Raw genomic sequence first — 15,711 nt, 5'->3', positions numbered from 1 at the left:
TCTTAGTGATACAGACGACATGTACGAGCGATGAAGTCAACTCAGTTTTAAATTATTACACGTATTAGTATGTGGTGTAACCTCCTACAGGTGGCAATGCAGGCGCTGACTCTGGCATCCAGTCGATCACACAGATGTCGAATACTGTCCTGGGGTACGTTATTCCACGCCTGCTCGACCTGTTCACCCACTTCTCGTCTCATCATATCCCACACTTGCTAGAGTGGAGAAAGTCAGATTATGATGGCCAGGGAAGTTGCTGTACTTCTTGCAGAACACATTCAGTTTCACAGGCAGTGTGTGGGAGAGGATTATTCTGTTGGAACAACACATCACTTTCATGTTGCAAGAACGGTAAATGAATGGGTCTAAAAACATTCTGCAGGTACTGTGCGCTGGTTAACGTCCCCTCCAGGAACACCAAAAGTCAATAAGAGTTGTAGCTTATCGCATCCCATACTATAAGGCCTGTAGTGGAGCCAGCGTATCTTGCACGGGTGCGCCATACGGGAAAGCACTCACCAGGTCGACATCATACATGCCAACATTCACCACTTGCGTATAGGCAGCATCTGCTTTCATAGGTGATGACCACGGCGCGGCTTTCCATCTTTCAAGTGATCCTCTGACGGCACCAGTTGAGCCAAGCATGTCGATACCTTGGCGTCAGTGGAAGATGGGCTAGAGGTGTACGTATCCATAGTTCGCTGCTAATAATCGGTTCACAACAGTTTGTGTTGACACGTCTGGGCACACAAGCCCTCTTATCTTTGGTGTGGTGGCAATACAATCTATCACTGCTGCCCTTACAATAAGACGATCGGCGGGCGTCTGTGCTGTGTGGACGTCCAGAACCTTCTCTGTGGGTATGAGAATGTTCATGGGACCACTGATACCAGCATCGTTGCACAGATGATGTAGCTCGTCCAGCTTGTGTGGCAATTCTCTGAAAGGACCATCCTGCCACTCCGAAGGCCACAATTTGACCCCTTTGAAACTCACTCAGTGGGCTGTAGGAAGTATGAGTGCATCTCCATGGTATGGTTGCCCACTTTCTTCACAACGTTTGCACCACACACAGCCTTCTGGTTTTTGTATCTCTCTCTCTTCTCTCTCTCTCTCTCTCTCTCTCTCTCTCTCTCTCTCTGTGTGTGTGTGTGTGTGTGTGTGTGTGTGTGTGCGTGTGTGTGTGTGTGTGTGTGTGTGTGTGTGTGTGTGTGAGAGAGAGAGAGAGAGAGAGAGAGAGAGAGAGAGAGCGACAGTGAACAAAAGCACTAACTTGGATTAAAGCTGAGCAGGAAGAAGGGCTCGTAGCCTATGACGTTCGATCGAATTATTGAGGGCCTCAACGATCGCTCAAGGGATCCGCACTTGGAAGCGCCATTGTGGAACGATAGAGCCAGTATATTCCAGGTGTCAGGTAGTGGGCCTGAAGTCCTACAGAGGAGCTTCTATGTTGCAGATGTATCTGATTAGAGATGTGTGGGACATTCAGTTCGGCGTGAAGATTGTCAATCCTCGACCATATTGGAGTTCCTAAGATCAGTCGGAGACATCTGTCTTGAATGACTTCTGGTGGCCAAGGATTGGATGAGCTGGTAGTTCCCCGTGTAGAGTAGCTGCAAAGAAGTGCAGGTAAAATTGTTGCTTGATACAGCCAAAGCTCCGTTTGGAAGCTCACCTGAACATTACTCAGCAAGGGATGCTATTGGTGTAGGGGGTACAGTTGAATCCTCTTGTTGTTGACGTGATGAATGAAAAGGAGTTTGCTATCCAGGATCACCGCTAAGTATTTTACTTGGTCCATAAACATAAGTTCTTCATGGGGAAGAGTAAGCCTGTCCCAGAATTCAGGGCGTTTGTGGGCGAAGAGGGTAACCTTAGTTTTGTCGGCATTGAGACGAATATGATTATCTGATGTGCACAGTTCCACCAGGGTGAACTGTCGTTGCAGTTTCCCTGCTGCAGCAGTAATCCGCCGGTTACCAGTGAGTAAGGCCGTATCGTCTGTGAACTGAGCTAGGACGACCTGGGGTAGGATGAGTAAGTTGCTAACATAAACGATGAAAAGAGTTGGGGAAAGGACTGAGCCCTACAGCAGTTTCCACTGATGTGCACGACCATCTGTTGGTGTTGGAGAAAATGTCAATTATATGAAGACAATAGTTGGGCATGAAACTTCCTGGCAGATTAAAACTGTGTGCCTGACCGAGACTCGAACTCGGGACCTTTGCCTTTCGCGGGCAAGTGCTCTACCAACTGAGCTACCGAAGCACGACTCACGCCCGGTACTCACAGCTTTACTTCTGCCAGTATCTCGTCTCCTACCTTCCAAACTTTACAGAAGCTCTCCTGCGAACCTAGCAGAACTAGCACTCCTGAAAGAAAGGATATAGCGGAGACATGGCTTAGCCACAGCCTGAGGGTCGTTTCCAGAATGAGATTTTCACTCTGCAGCGGAGTGTGCTCTGATATGAAACTTCCTGGCAGATTAAAACTGTGTGCCCGACCGAGACTCGAACTCGGGACCTTTGCCTTTCGCGGGAAAGTGCTCTACCAACTGAGCTACCGAAGCACGACTCACGCCCGCTACTCACAGCTTTACTTCTGCCAAGTATCTCGTCTCCTACCTTCCAAACTTTACAGAAGCTCTCCTGCGAACCTAGCAGAACTAGCACTCCTGAAAGAAAGGATATAGCGGAGACATGGCTTAGCCACAACCTGAGGGTCGTTTCCAGAATGAGATTTTCACTCTGCAGCGGAGTGTGTGCTGATATGAAACTTCCTGGCAGATTAAAACTGTGTGCCCGACCGAGACTCGAACTCGGGACCTTTGCCTTTCGCGGGCAAGTGCTCTACCAACTGAGCTACCGAAGCACGACTCACGCCCGGTACTCACAGCTTTACTTCTGCCAGTATCTCGTCTCCTACCTTCCAAACTTTACAGAAGCTCTCCTGCGAACCTAGCAGAACTAGCACTCCTGCACTAGCACTCTGCCAGGAAGTTTCATATCAGCGCACACTCCGCTGCAGAGTGAAAATCTCATTCTGGAAACGACCCTCAGGCTGTGGCTAAGCCATGTCTCCGCTATATCCTTTCTTTCAGGAGTGCTAGTTCTGCTAGGTTCGCAGGAGAGCTTCTGTAAAGTTTGGAAGGTAGGAGACGAGATACTGGCAGAAGTAAAGCTGTGAGTACCGGGCGTGAGTCGTGCTTCGGTAGCTCAGTTGGTAGAGCACTTGCCCGCGAAAGGCAAAGGTCCCGAGTTCGAGTCTCGGTCGGGCACACAGTTTTAATCTGCCAGGAAGTTTCATATCAGCGCACACTCAGTTGGGCATGGTTTGCAGCTCAAGCAGTTTGATCAAGAGCTTATCAGTTAAAAATCATAAGCGTTTTCTGTATCTAAAAAGGTGACCGCTGTGTAATTGGAGACATTAATATTATAGGCTACATTCTCTGTGACTCACAGTAGTTGAAGTTAAACTGAAAGTGAAGACTGGAATGCAAACTGATATGGCCTATGATGTCCTGATTGTGGATAAATGCTCTCATGTGGCACAATATGATGCATTCCAGAAACTTTGATAAGATGGAAAGTAGGCCGATAGGACAACAGTTAGTTGGTATACTAAGGACCAGTGACACAAGTGACCGTCGATAAGTCAGGAAAACAACCCAGTGTTATGCAACTCTTATAAATCCTTGCGAGCAGCACTAAGGGCTTGCATGGAAGATGTTTTAGATGTTCATTCGTAATGCTGTCTGGTCCATGGGTGGAGTGAGTTCCCAGGTGGCGGATTAAAGTCTTCATCTCAGCTACTAGTGTGGTCAGTGGTGGTTCAAGATGTCAAGGAGCCTCTCTCATATTCTGAGTACTGTGACGTATCCCCACAGTGTTGTTATCGTGAACCAAGTCGTCAGTGGTGTTTTGGGCCTTGTATGCTCCTTTGAAAATTTCAGCCTTGTCCAGAGGGTCGTCTATCAGTGCTTGCAGGCTCTGGAGCGGCCGTTTCGGCGTCTGTAGTTGGCGAAGGTGCCTGACCAGACTCCAGTGGCAGAGCGTCTGGAGGGAAAAGGAGGCCATTTCGTCTTTTCACATTTCCTCCAAGGTTGAGTTTCTTGGAGAGTCTGTTCATCTCCCTGTGATCACTGGATTCCTATATCGTTGCCAGCATGATCGTGCTCTGTGCTTGAGGTATTTTAATTCTTGCAATAACGAAGAGAACGTGTTTTGATGGGAGACATGGTGCATCATGGCGATAGAAGTCCAGTGGAAGAAACACTGGATCTTCCTTGACAAATTGGAGATGGCTTTATCAGTGTGATCAGTAAGTGACACATCGTCGTGGGGCAGACGTTATTATTGAGCCACCTCGCAAAATGTTCCCAATTTGTAATGGTAGACATTGGAATTGGCAAGCAGTTCAGGGCATCAGACGATACACCAGGCACCGGGAGGTGATCAGATGTAAGGTTGTTGATGTATGTAACTGAAGATCTAGCTGCAGGTTCTTGGGCATTATGATATCCACCACATCTGTTCCATGGGTTGGATTTGGTGGAACATTCATCAGGTCTTCTGGTCAGAAGGTTGTAGCCTCCAGGCGCTCCTCCATATAGTAAAGATGTATCCCACATGGATTAGTATGCTGAGAATGCTAGGCAAAGTGTTTGGTATTCATGTTGCCACATAACAGTACCTCAGGGATTCGGTCGAAAATGAGCTGTAAGTCACCTGTTTCTGGTTTCTCCATCGCAAGCTTACTGCAGTTTAATTAAATTTTACACCAGAAACGTTTTGCTTTTATTTATAAAGCACTTTCTGTGGTTATTGGTGTTTCTGCCTCTTATTTACATATTCTTCAAACTTCTGCTCATTACCTCTTTGTTAGCAGAGGTTGATGTCGAAAGACTTTGATTCACATGTGTACTGGGCAGTTTTTCCTTTCTACATTTTTTCTGACACTGCACTTGCATTATTTACACAATACCTCACATTTGAAATTCGAACTGAAGTTTTGTGTATTCTCATTCAGCACATAAAAGCGAAACATTTATGGTGTAAAATTCTTTTATATTAAACTGCAGTAAGCTTAAGACAGAGAAACCAATAGTAAATGATTTTAACAGTTTCTGCGAAAGATGGCCTTGCAAGAATATATTTATTAGAGCCATAAGTCGTTCTTTTAGAAGGGTCTCTCAGAATTGAGGTAAACAGCAAGGGAGGTAATAATCCCATAGGACGTGGAAACTGTAATTGCAGTGACCTCAAGAGTTATCATTGGGAAGAGAGCAGAGTGCACATGGGTGAACGAGTTTTTGATAAAATGTGGTCCATCCACCCCCAATGACCATTTGCTCAGTCCATCCTGTAGATAATATAATTAAACAATTTGATAAAGAATTACTTAGTGTTTTTAAATTAACTGAAGGTTACACTGATTTTAGTAATAAACGTTCGTAGATGTAAATGATTCAATTCATAAGAGAGATGTAGTGAACAAAAGATATTTAGAAAAAGAACTAAATGATCTTGTTACCAAAGCTGAATACAGAAATGTATTTTAACAAAAATTGTTATAAAATCAGAGTATACAAGTATTCTAGCAGAAGTCAACAAGAGAAACAGAAATTGGAAATAAAAAATTGAATAATTTTGAATATATATTTATCCTTAAAAGAGTTATTGTGATAGTAAAAATTTAGATTTAATAATTATGTTATTTCATTAAATGTGTTTGATAATCTTTATGAAATAACTACTGTTAACAAATTAATAAAAATATTGCATAAATGAAATTCTCTAACTGTAAAATTAAAAGATAGAGTTAAAACTGTTCCATTAGAGGTAAAGTAATTTTATTTAGTAAAATTTAATCTTATGTAAATGGATAACCTTACTGATGTGACAATCATATCTCGTTTTTGAAATGTAAAAAATTTAGTGACACACATCATCCAAATTGAAGACAAAGAATTGAAGGTATCTGTACAGTTTGTAAAATTAAATTTATAAAAAAATGTAGGTTTTGGGACATAACCTAACAGTATTTGTGAATAAATAATTAATGAATTCTATAAATAATAAGAAAAAATTTTAAAAGAATAAATATTATTTCTTTTGGAATAGATGATTTATGGCAATCAGATGCAGCAGAAATGGATTCTGGAAAAATGAATTAAAGGATGCAAATATTTATTAACTATGAGTCACGTTTTTAAAAATTATCTTGGGGCATCCCAGTCAAATATAAAAGTAGTAAAGATATTTCAGAAGTTTTTGAAAAAAATTAGATTTAAGAACTCCAAGAAATTTACAAACAGACAATGTTACAGAATTTTATAATAATTATTTTCTAGAAGTTATTAAAAATATGAAATTAATCATTACTCATCTTTGTCAGATTTAAAGTGTTCAGTTGTTGAAAGATTTAATAGAGTATTAAAAGAAAAAATTAGATAAAATTGTTCTTCAAGGTAATTATAAATGGGCTGATTTTATTAAATAACTAGCTGAGGAATATAATCATATAAAAGATTCAACAACAAAAATAAAACCAATAGAAGAAGGTGAAAAAAGTATAAAAAGCATACAATATACATAATAAAAAACCAAAATATAAAATTGGGGATAAAGTTTGAATCAGTAAATTAAATGGAATTTTTGAAAAAGTCTAGACAGCTAATTGGTTAAGAGAAATTTTTGAAACAGAAGATATTATATATTCAAATACAATAACACATAAATTAAAAGATATAAAAGGAAATTTTTATGAACAAGAATTACAAAAAAAATTCTCGTAGAAAAGTTCTAAGAAAGAAAAAAGATAGACATTTTGCTAAATGGCTTAGTTTTGGTAGTTATTATAATATTTGGGTATCATAAAATAATGTTATAATATGAAAATAATTAACATTGATTTTTGAAAGTGAATAATACTGAAAATAATTTTTGAAAGTGAATAAGATTTAAAGTGAATATCATAAAAGATTCGATTTATTCTATCGTGAACAAACTGTTTCTGGTGTATCTAATATTTTAAAGTAACTGAGAAGATATTCAATTTTTAAATTTTCTTTAATTTTTTGATATAAATTTATTGCATTGTTTAATAATCAAGTTGCCTTATAATTAGGGTTTCTATCTCTTATTTCATCTAATTGTTTTTCTGGTCTTTTCCTTGCATTCTAATAACATAACAATTCTCTCTAAAGTTGTCATAATATAATCTTAAAAAAAAATGTTGGCCTTAAATCTCCATTAATTTTGGGGGAAATTGTGTGTGGCAATATTATATTTATTTCATATTTTTTTGATTATTATCTCTGAAGCAATATTAAATGTTTCTCTTAAATTTTCTATTTGTATCTCTCACAGTTCAATTGTGTGTTCGTTATTTTTTTATTTCGTCACTTTTTATTTATTTTTTGATGTTTTTCTACACAATAATTTCTATGTTAAAATTGGTTTCTGTATGCATTTATTATTTCTTTTGTAATTTTATATTCCCCATGTATTCTCAAGGATTGTTAAACATCTTTAGTAACCCATTTCTTAAATTTTCAGATTCTCTTTTCTTAGGAGATAAAATTAAATAATATAAACCAGATTCATTAATGAAAATATTATTTTTCTCAGTACCATTTAACCTCATCTGGCAGAGAACATTTAAATGTAAAAAATAATCTTATCATCTTCATGAATATATTTTATAATAGCTTGATTTATATCCTTATATTCTAATATTTCAGCAACATATTTTACTTTAAACTAAGCATTATTGTTTTCATCAATTAAAATAAATATTTCTTTATTATTAAATACAAGTTTGCTGTCTTTAATTTGTTTGTCCATTTATTAGAAAATTTTTATTAGGTATGTTTTCATTTTTCAATTATTTTTTAATATTATTAATTTTTAAAGTTTTTATTTCTCTATTAGTTTTTTAAAAATAAATGGATGATGTCAAGGTTTCATGTGATGTCGTGATAACTTTTCTGATTTTTACTATGTGAGAGTTACAAGCAAATGTGCAGCACATTCTTTTAATAGTGCTTTTAAGGGTGTAGGGGGCTAAGCTAGGCCAAACGCCAGGGTTGTGGTAAAATGTTAATCAAGCTGCAGCTACAGTGACAACTGGGGAAAATGCATAAATCTCAAAGGATTTCAAGGACTGCTGGGAACTAGCAGAACTGAGGTGTTGGCAGTGGTTCCTCTTTGCAGGTAGAAGAGCTGTCCTATGGAGACCAGAGGGACATGGGACATAGTGATTAATTTCTGTATTACATAATTTTATCAAAACAGACATTTGAGATTCTTAAGGACTTGCTGAGATAAATTCGAATGAAGAAAGTCTACAAGAAGTCTTAGTTATGTGTCTGTGTGCGAGGATTGAATTGCATCACCAGTTACCAACTCCTGAAGCCGAGTATTACTATTTAGCACAGAAGCAAGTGATTTTATGGTGACAGACTCTGGTACTGATAGATGACTGGCACTTTTGTTCTTAAAAGTAGAGTGTATGGAGAGTTTGAAGAGACTGGTGTTAGTAATCGAAGACCATAACATTCCCTCCTCTGGCCAGGACACCAACGACGACTATTGCAGGATGTTTGCTTTTAGATGTTTCACGCTGTACACGCCAACAGTCATCTGATGATGGAGCATAAAACGTGAATCAACTGAAAAGGTCACCTGTTCCACTTAGTGGATGCCCAATTGCGGTATTGGCGTGCAAATTCCAGTCCTCTCCGCCGATGAAAAGCAGTCAGCATGTGTCCATGAACAAGGTGCTTGCTGCAGAGGTTCATACACAACAATGTTCGCTGAACGGTCGTCGAGAAGACGCTGTTGGTAGCCCCTGGGTTCATCTGCGCGGTCAGTTGCACGTCTATTCGCCAGCATACATCTCTGTAGCTGTCATTCACCCCTGTCATCTATGGCCTATGGTGCGGCACAGATGACTCGGAACCGGTTTTTGATAGTGCATTTTTGTGATACGCGGTATGCTTTAAGCACGGCGGCACACGAACAGTTTACAAACGTTTCCGTTTCGGAAATGCTTCCACCCTTGGCTCGGAAGCCAATGAACACGCCCATTTGGACGTCAGATAAATCACTCCGTTTCCTCATTACTACAAAGACAGCACTGATTTCCGCGTCCCCCGACACGTTTTATATACCCGCCACTGCTAGTGCCACCAACTACCGTCCGTGAGTGGTTATTGGACGTTAACGTCAAAACTAACCAGTGATCACATTAATGTGACTGGACTGTGTATTTGTGTAAGCTGAGTAAATATTTTTACTCTAATGTCGAAGCTTTCAGTGGGCATACATTTAAGAATTAAGAACAGGCAAATATATGTTCATTGTATGAAATTATTCTACTTTACAAGGTACATTGTATGATTTGAGAGCAAGAAAGTTACTACCGTTTGCATCCTATTTTGCATTGCCATCCTGATACTCCAGTCAAGGAAACTTTAAGACAACAGCAGTTTGAAAAACAGTCTGAAAAAAACGAAGGCATAGGAGAATAAAGGGTAGAAATTGCTAAAAATGCCATTTGAAACTAATGAATTTGGAGCAGAAGGAATTAATTCTACGATGGTATGGCCTACTAAGGGTAAGGAATTGCTAAAAACAAGAACGAAGAAAAATGTGGGTAGGCCTACTTCTGATGTCATCAGTAACAATCTGTCCAAAGACAGGTTTTCACATGGTAACAATTCATGCCCTTATGTCTCCTGGCATCCTCTTGTTTGCATGATTTCAGCTTCTCTTTACGTCGCTTATCATTTTTATTTACTCCTTCCTCTCAATCTCCTATCACAAACTAATCCTTCCAATGCGTCTGTTAGCTAACCTGCTGTCTCAACGAAAGTTCCATGCAGTTCTTCTTCCTTTCTCCTATAACCTGCAGCAGTGTGATGAAGAGGATGGAAATTGCCTTTGTGTTTACTGTTTGAAACGATACAACCAATCAAAAAGAAATCAAGAATGGATCCAGTGTCTCAGATGTTAAGATGGGCTCACTACGATAGGGCCACAGCAGATACATTATTTTTTGTGTGCATTAATTACAACTTGGCAGTCATGATGTATAGACCTTTAAGCAACATATATACTTCCATGTAGGCCATATTAAACTAAAAGGTGGTAGTCTGTCAAAAACATTGTTTACTGCCAGTAAAATTGTTGTGTTTTACCATTTTAACTGCTTTAAGTTAGACTGTAATTATGTTTACTACAACAAAATATATTTAAAAAGTTTTGTAGTGTGGTTTGTTTATTCATCGTTGTGTTGTGTAATATGCATAATCATGAAATTTCGAAAAGAAATTCGTGTAAATGTGCCCCAGTCTTCTGTATGCATCTAGTAACTAACAGCTAAATTCAAAAACGTCAACTAACGTTAAGAGATTCTTAAAAGTGTAATTTTCTTGCTCAATAACCAACAAAAATTCTTACAGAGATAGTAACATTTTAAGATATGCTTAGCTTTAATTTCTTTTTCTTTCTTTCTTGGGACCTTTGTCCCGCATCACACGGGCTTGGTCATGTTACTATTGATTTGGGAGTGTTAGTTGCATTGGGTGGCTGGATGCCCTTCCTGCCGCCACCCCCAACCCCCTGGGATGTAATTAGTGTACGCTAGCTGTTTGCGTCTGGTGGAAGCCATTTAATTGTGCAAGCGTTTTCAAATGTCTGCGAGTCATGTAACTGAGGCAGAACGTGGGGCCAGCCTAGTATTCACCTAGCAGGATGTGGAAAACCGCCTAAAAATCACATCTAGGCTGGCTAGCATACCAGCCCTCGTTGGTAATTCACCGGACGGATTCGATCCGGGGGCGGCGCGCCTACCCGACTCTAGGAAGCAGTGCATTAGCGCTCTTGGCTACCCTGGCGTGTCATACGTTTAGCTTTAATTGACGTTGGATAAGTAGCCCTGCCATGTTCGAGGATGTGAAAGGGGAGAATGTTCTATTGCTTGCCTTCCAATGCTGAGAACTCGTGGATGTGTACGTCTAGTACCGATGAGCTGGTATGGCGTAAATTTCAGGCAGTTCAAACCCTGGAGATCAGGTAGCACTTGCTCCACACAAATTGACTCCAGCACATGCTGCACGCGGAGCCCAAATGGACTTTCTGCTCGTGGGTGATTGGAGAGAAGACATTCCAGAGACGGAAGAATAACAGTACGGCGTGCAGGTAAATCCAGAACAGCAAGGAACTTACGTGCCTGACGCACCATGAGGAGCTGCCGCCGGATAGAGAATGGCGGTTCCCCAGCTTCAGCACAGAGACAGGTTATTGGGCTGGTCCTACAAGCACCTGTGGCCAGTCTACTGCCCTCATGGTGGATAGCGTCAACGGTCTTCAGATTAGAGGACGCCGCTGATGCATATACTGTGCACTCGTAGCGTAGCAGCAATTGTATGAAAGCCCTATGAAACTTGAGCAGACGCGCCATGTCCATTCTCCAAGCCTGTGGGCAGGGCACTTTAAGATATTCAGTGCCTTCTGGGTTCCGTATTTCAGGTTTCTCAGGTGCGGTAACCACGACAATTTGGAGTAAAAAATGAGGCCCAGAAACCTCACCGAGTCTTTAAAGCGTAGAATTGTGTCTCTCGTATGCAAGTCAGGTAAACTAAAAATACGACGAAACTGATTAAAACAAACACACATATACATTTATCTGCAGAAAAATGAAAACCTATCTTCACAGCCCACTCCTCTTATATATGCACAGTAAGTTGCAAACTTTAGAGGAGGAACAGAAAACTGCGAAATTGTCCATAAATAAAGAGCAATGTACAGGACTCGTTGCCCTAGACGTGATACTGTTCATGGTTATGGCAAAAAGGATAATACGTAAAACATTGCCTTGAGAGACACAATTCGGCTGCTCAAAACGATCCTACAGTGTATTACCAACTAGAGGCGTAAAAAACCGCTTAGAAAGGGAGGCCGTATGAATATGGGAAGGAGGCCACGAAAGCCCCATTGATGGAGTCGTGCAAGAATACTGTGTCTTCAAGAAGAGCCGTATCCCTTTCTGATGTAAAAGAATATAGCCAGACAGTTTACATAAGTGAGCCTGCTGAATAGCTGCCTCTGCCAGGGGCGGTATCGACAGTGGACTGAAATCTCCGGAATCCACACTAAGAGCGGATAAGGAGCTGTGTGGTCTCTATCAACTAGATCAGACGACGGTTAACCGTTTGCTCCAGGGTCTTTCCTTGAATTCTCTCTGTGAATTGGGAAACTGGTCTGGCTGCCATATCAAATTAAAAAAATCGAGGAGGATTTCCTGTGATGCTGTTGTCAAATATCGAAGCATGCTTTACTGGAATTCGTTGTGACCAGGTGCAGTATCGCATATATCAGACAGTGCTGAACCCAGCTCTAACATGCGGAAAGGGCAGTTGTAAGCCTCAGAATTGTTGGATCTGAAATCCGGCTTGCCACTCTCTACAGTCGCACAGTTGCGGCGGAACGCCAGATCATGCCTGGCATTGGCAGTAGTCTTTGCAAAATGCTCTGTCATCGTCTGAGCGATGTCTCTGGTTTGGACACACCACTGTTTCAGCCCTGCTACAACTGGGAATAGACTGCGTTTACTGGAAATCCTCCAGATGGCATACTGTACTTTCGTAGAACAAGTGGAACAATTGACGGAATCAAGGAAAGCTTGCCATGACCTTTTCTTACTCTCCTTAATTATGCATCAAGCCTCGGCTCTCATGACTCTAAAGCCTATGGCGTTGTCTGCTGTTGGGCAGGATTTAAGCCATAGAAGAGCCACACACTTGGTCTGGATTGCCAAGCAGCACTCATTATTCCCCCAAAGTACAAGTTGCTTCCTAAGATGACCTGAGAACTTATGATGTCAGTGGAAGTATTGGGACAAAGCCTATTCTGTCCCACTCTCCATTGTTGCCAGATATATCCAAGATGGCGGAGATGATGTAATCCGGGAAGGCAATGTGTAGATTTGGCAACAGCGGATGACGTCATCCAAGATGGCGGTCATGACATCAATCAAAATTTCAGATTTTCGCACGATGTTTGAATTTTGAATGGAAGATAAGTCAATTGGTCTACCTCCACTAACCTAACCCCCTCCCCCAGAAGATGGCGGGAAGTTCAAATTCCATGAGGATAATGCAGCCTCTACTGATGTAAGAAAAATGGTGGGAAAGAAAGCGCAGCTGGGGTACCTCCAATAACCAAAGTCATCAGACAGCCAACTCTTGCTGGGAATTGATGTGAAGTTTGAATTTTGGCAGTAAAGACAGGTCAGTTGGGCTATCTGCACTCACCTATGAAAATGGTGGGAACGAAAGAGCACTTGGGCTACCTCCACTAATCTAAATCACCCAACCACCACCTCATCCTAGGAAATGGCGGGAAGAGGACTTGACCTGTGTGGACATAAGTCATTATTTTGCACACGCTATTTATTTAAACAATTTTAGCCACTATCACCATGCAGTGTGGTCGCAATAGGGTCCAGAGTCCGACTGACCTAGTACACAGTACCATCACCAGAAGGCACTGTCGTCTGTTCCGTAACGTTATCCAAGATGGCGGCCATGACATCAGCTGAGGACGCATGTACTGTTATGCAAAATGGCGGATTTTGGTAGGAAACAGTGTGTTCACCACAAGGTCTGGAGCTAGTACACAGTATTGCCACCAGAGAGCACTGTCGTTAATTCCGTGACATAGCCCAAGACGGTGGGGCAAAATGGCGGGAAACAGTGTGGTCACCACGAGGTCTGGACCTAGTACACAGTACTGTCACCAAAGGGTGCTGTCGTCTGTTCCATGACATAACCCAAGATGATGGTCTGGAGGGGAAAATTACTCAGCCTGAGTGGGGCTACTGGAGACTGGAAGAAGTGTACTTCATTTATTTTGGAACAATTTATTTAGAGATGGATTTGAAAGATAGTATGTTTCTCACAATGATACAAAACTCACGCTCTGACATGCTTGGGGTCACGTCACACAACCCACAGACCTGTAAACTACTCCTAAATAACGCTCTGCAGACATGAAAACAACTCCTAAATTACCGAAATAATTTCAATACAGACATGCAAACTCCTCCTAAATAATGCATTACACTGATGTAAAGACACAAAATCAAATTATAAACTGTCCAAATAACACCTAGCACAGCCTACAGACCTGCTCAAAAAATAATGCAATAGACACACAAACAATGTGTGCATGCACCACCCACTGGCTCCCCACCGGCTGGACTGAACATAGACGACCGAATAGCAAACTAATACTTAGTATGTGTTGGGCAGCTTTTGTGATCAAGTGGAAATTTGACAAGATTCAATACGACATGTGTTAATGTTTGGCCATTATTCCCTCCCACATAAATTGTTTGGTTGACTGCTTTTTCGCATTTGACTTCTTTGTTTTGTTGAGAGAAGATCGATTATGGTGTGTGCATCTAGTAGGTGGAAGACATGTTTTCCAGTTCTCTAGACATGAGAAACACCTTAGATGACTTTGTAAATTATAGGAATAATTTTGGACTCTGTTACACATCGACATCAGTATTTGTGAGTGGAAATATCATTTTCCTTTATTTGTTTCGAGTTCTCATGTAAAGGTCTTTGCAGACAGGAAAAGTTTCTAGTCACTCAGTGGTCTAGAGGACGCTACATCTCGCTAAAGTTTGGGGTTTGCAGAGAAATAATTTCCAGTCTATATATTCGGAATTATGTTGTGCGAGCGATCGGTAGGATTCTGCCGTGTGCTTGATATTGGGAAGTACCACGAAAATGGTATAATATTATGGCAAACCATGCAAAAATACATGTGTTCTTGTATTCCCAGAGACTGGAGATGGGTGTAGAAAAGCTAGCAAGGAAACAGTTTCGGACCAGAAAGAGTAACACGTTTGTGTCAAGGGAGATTGAGCCCGAATTTGTAGAATGGTTCTGAGGGTGACTTTGGCCCACTGAGGGCGCTTTGCCCACCCGTCGGGAGTGGATGACTGCCGAACTTGCAGGAAAATATCTAGTGCTGTGAGGGGTACATACGGTGCTGTCTGTCTTTGAGGTATATGTACAGATGATGTAATATGGCTGATTTTGTATGGCACAGGATAAGAATTGTGTGTTTACTACATCGACACGGTACGAGATGATATATTGCTTAGTTGGACATCGGTTTCACGCTCTAATATTCAAGATATTGTCCGCAGTGGGAGAGCAGAGTAATTGAGTAAGAGTCTTTCCATATTTGACGATATGTAGGGCACTTTGAAAGGTTTAGTTGGCGGTGCAATATGGCGATCAGCGTAAAATAGTTTTTTGCCTCTGAAAGTCCCATCTGCAGAAAGAAAAAATGGCGGTGGGTGCTTCCACACTGGCGGCATCAGTAATTTGACGTGTAAATTGGAAAAGAGCCAATCATAATCCCCCATTCATTCGCAAGACATCCCTTGTGCAGGGATATAGGAGTCTCTAGATAACGGTGAGAACGTTTGTGCATGTTGAAAGCTGGAAGGGTAACACATGATGGACGGGGTGCCACGTTAGGACCTTGAGGAAGAACGAATTCGCATTTTATTTGTTTTTCTGTTGATATTGATGATGATTACAGTACACCAACCTGCATCCGTGATATCTTTCCAAGCATTACGTCCCCGGGCGCTGTATTCATTATCACACATAGT

This window comes from Schistocerca cancellata, chromosome 4 (genome assembly GCF_023864275.1).
Source record: "Schistocerca cancellata isolate TAMUIC-IGC-003103 chromosome 4, iqSchCanc2.1, whole genome shotgun sequence".
Classification (NCBI taxonomy): domain Eukaryota; kingdom Metazoa; phylum Arthropoda; class Insecta; order Orthoptera; family Acrididae; genus Schistocerca; species Schistocerca cancellata.
This window is presented reverse-complemented; position numbering follows the sequence as displayed.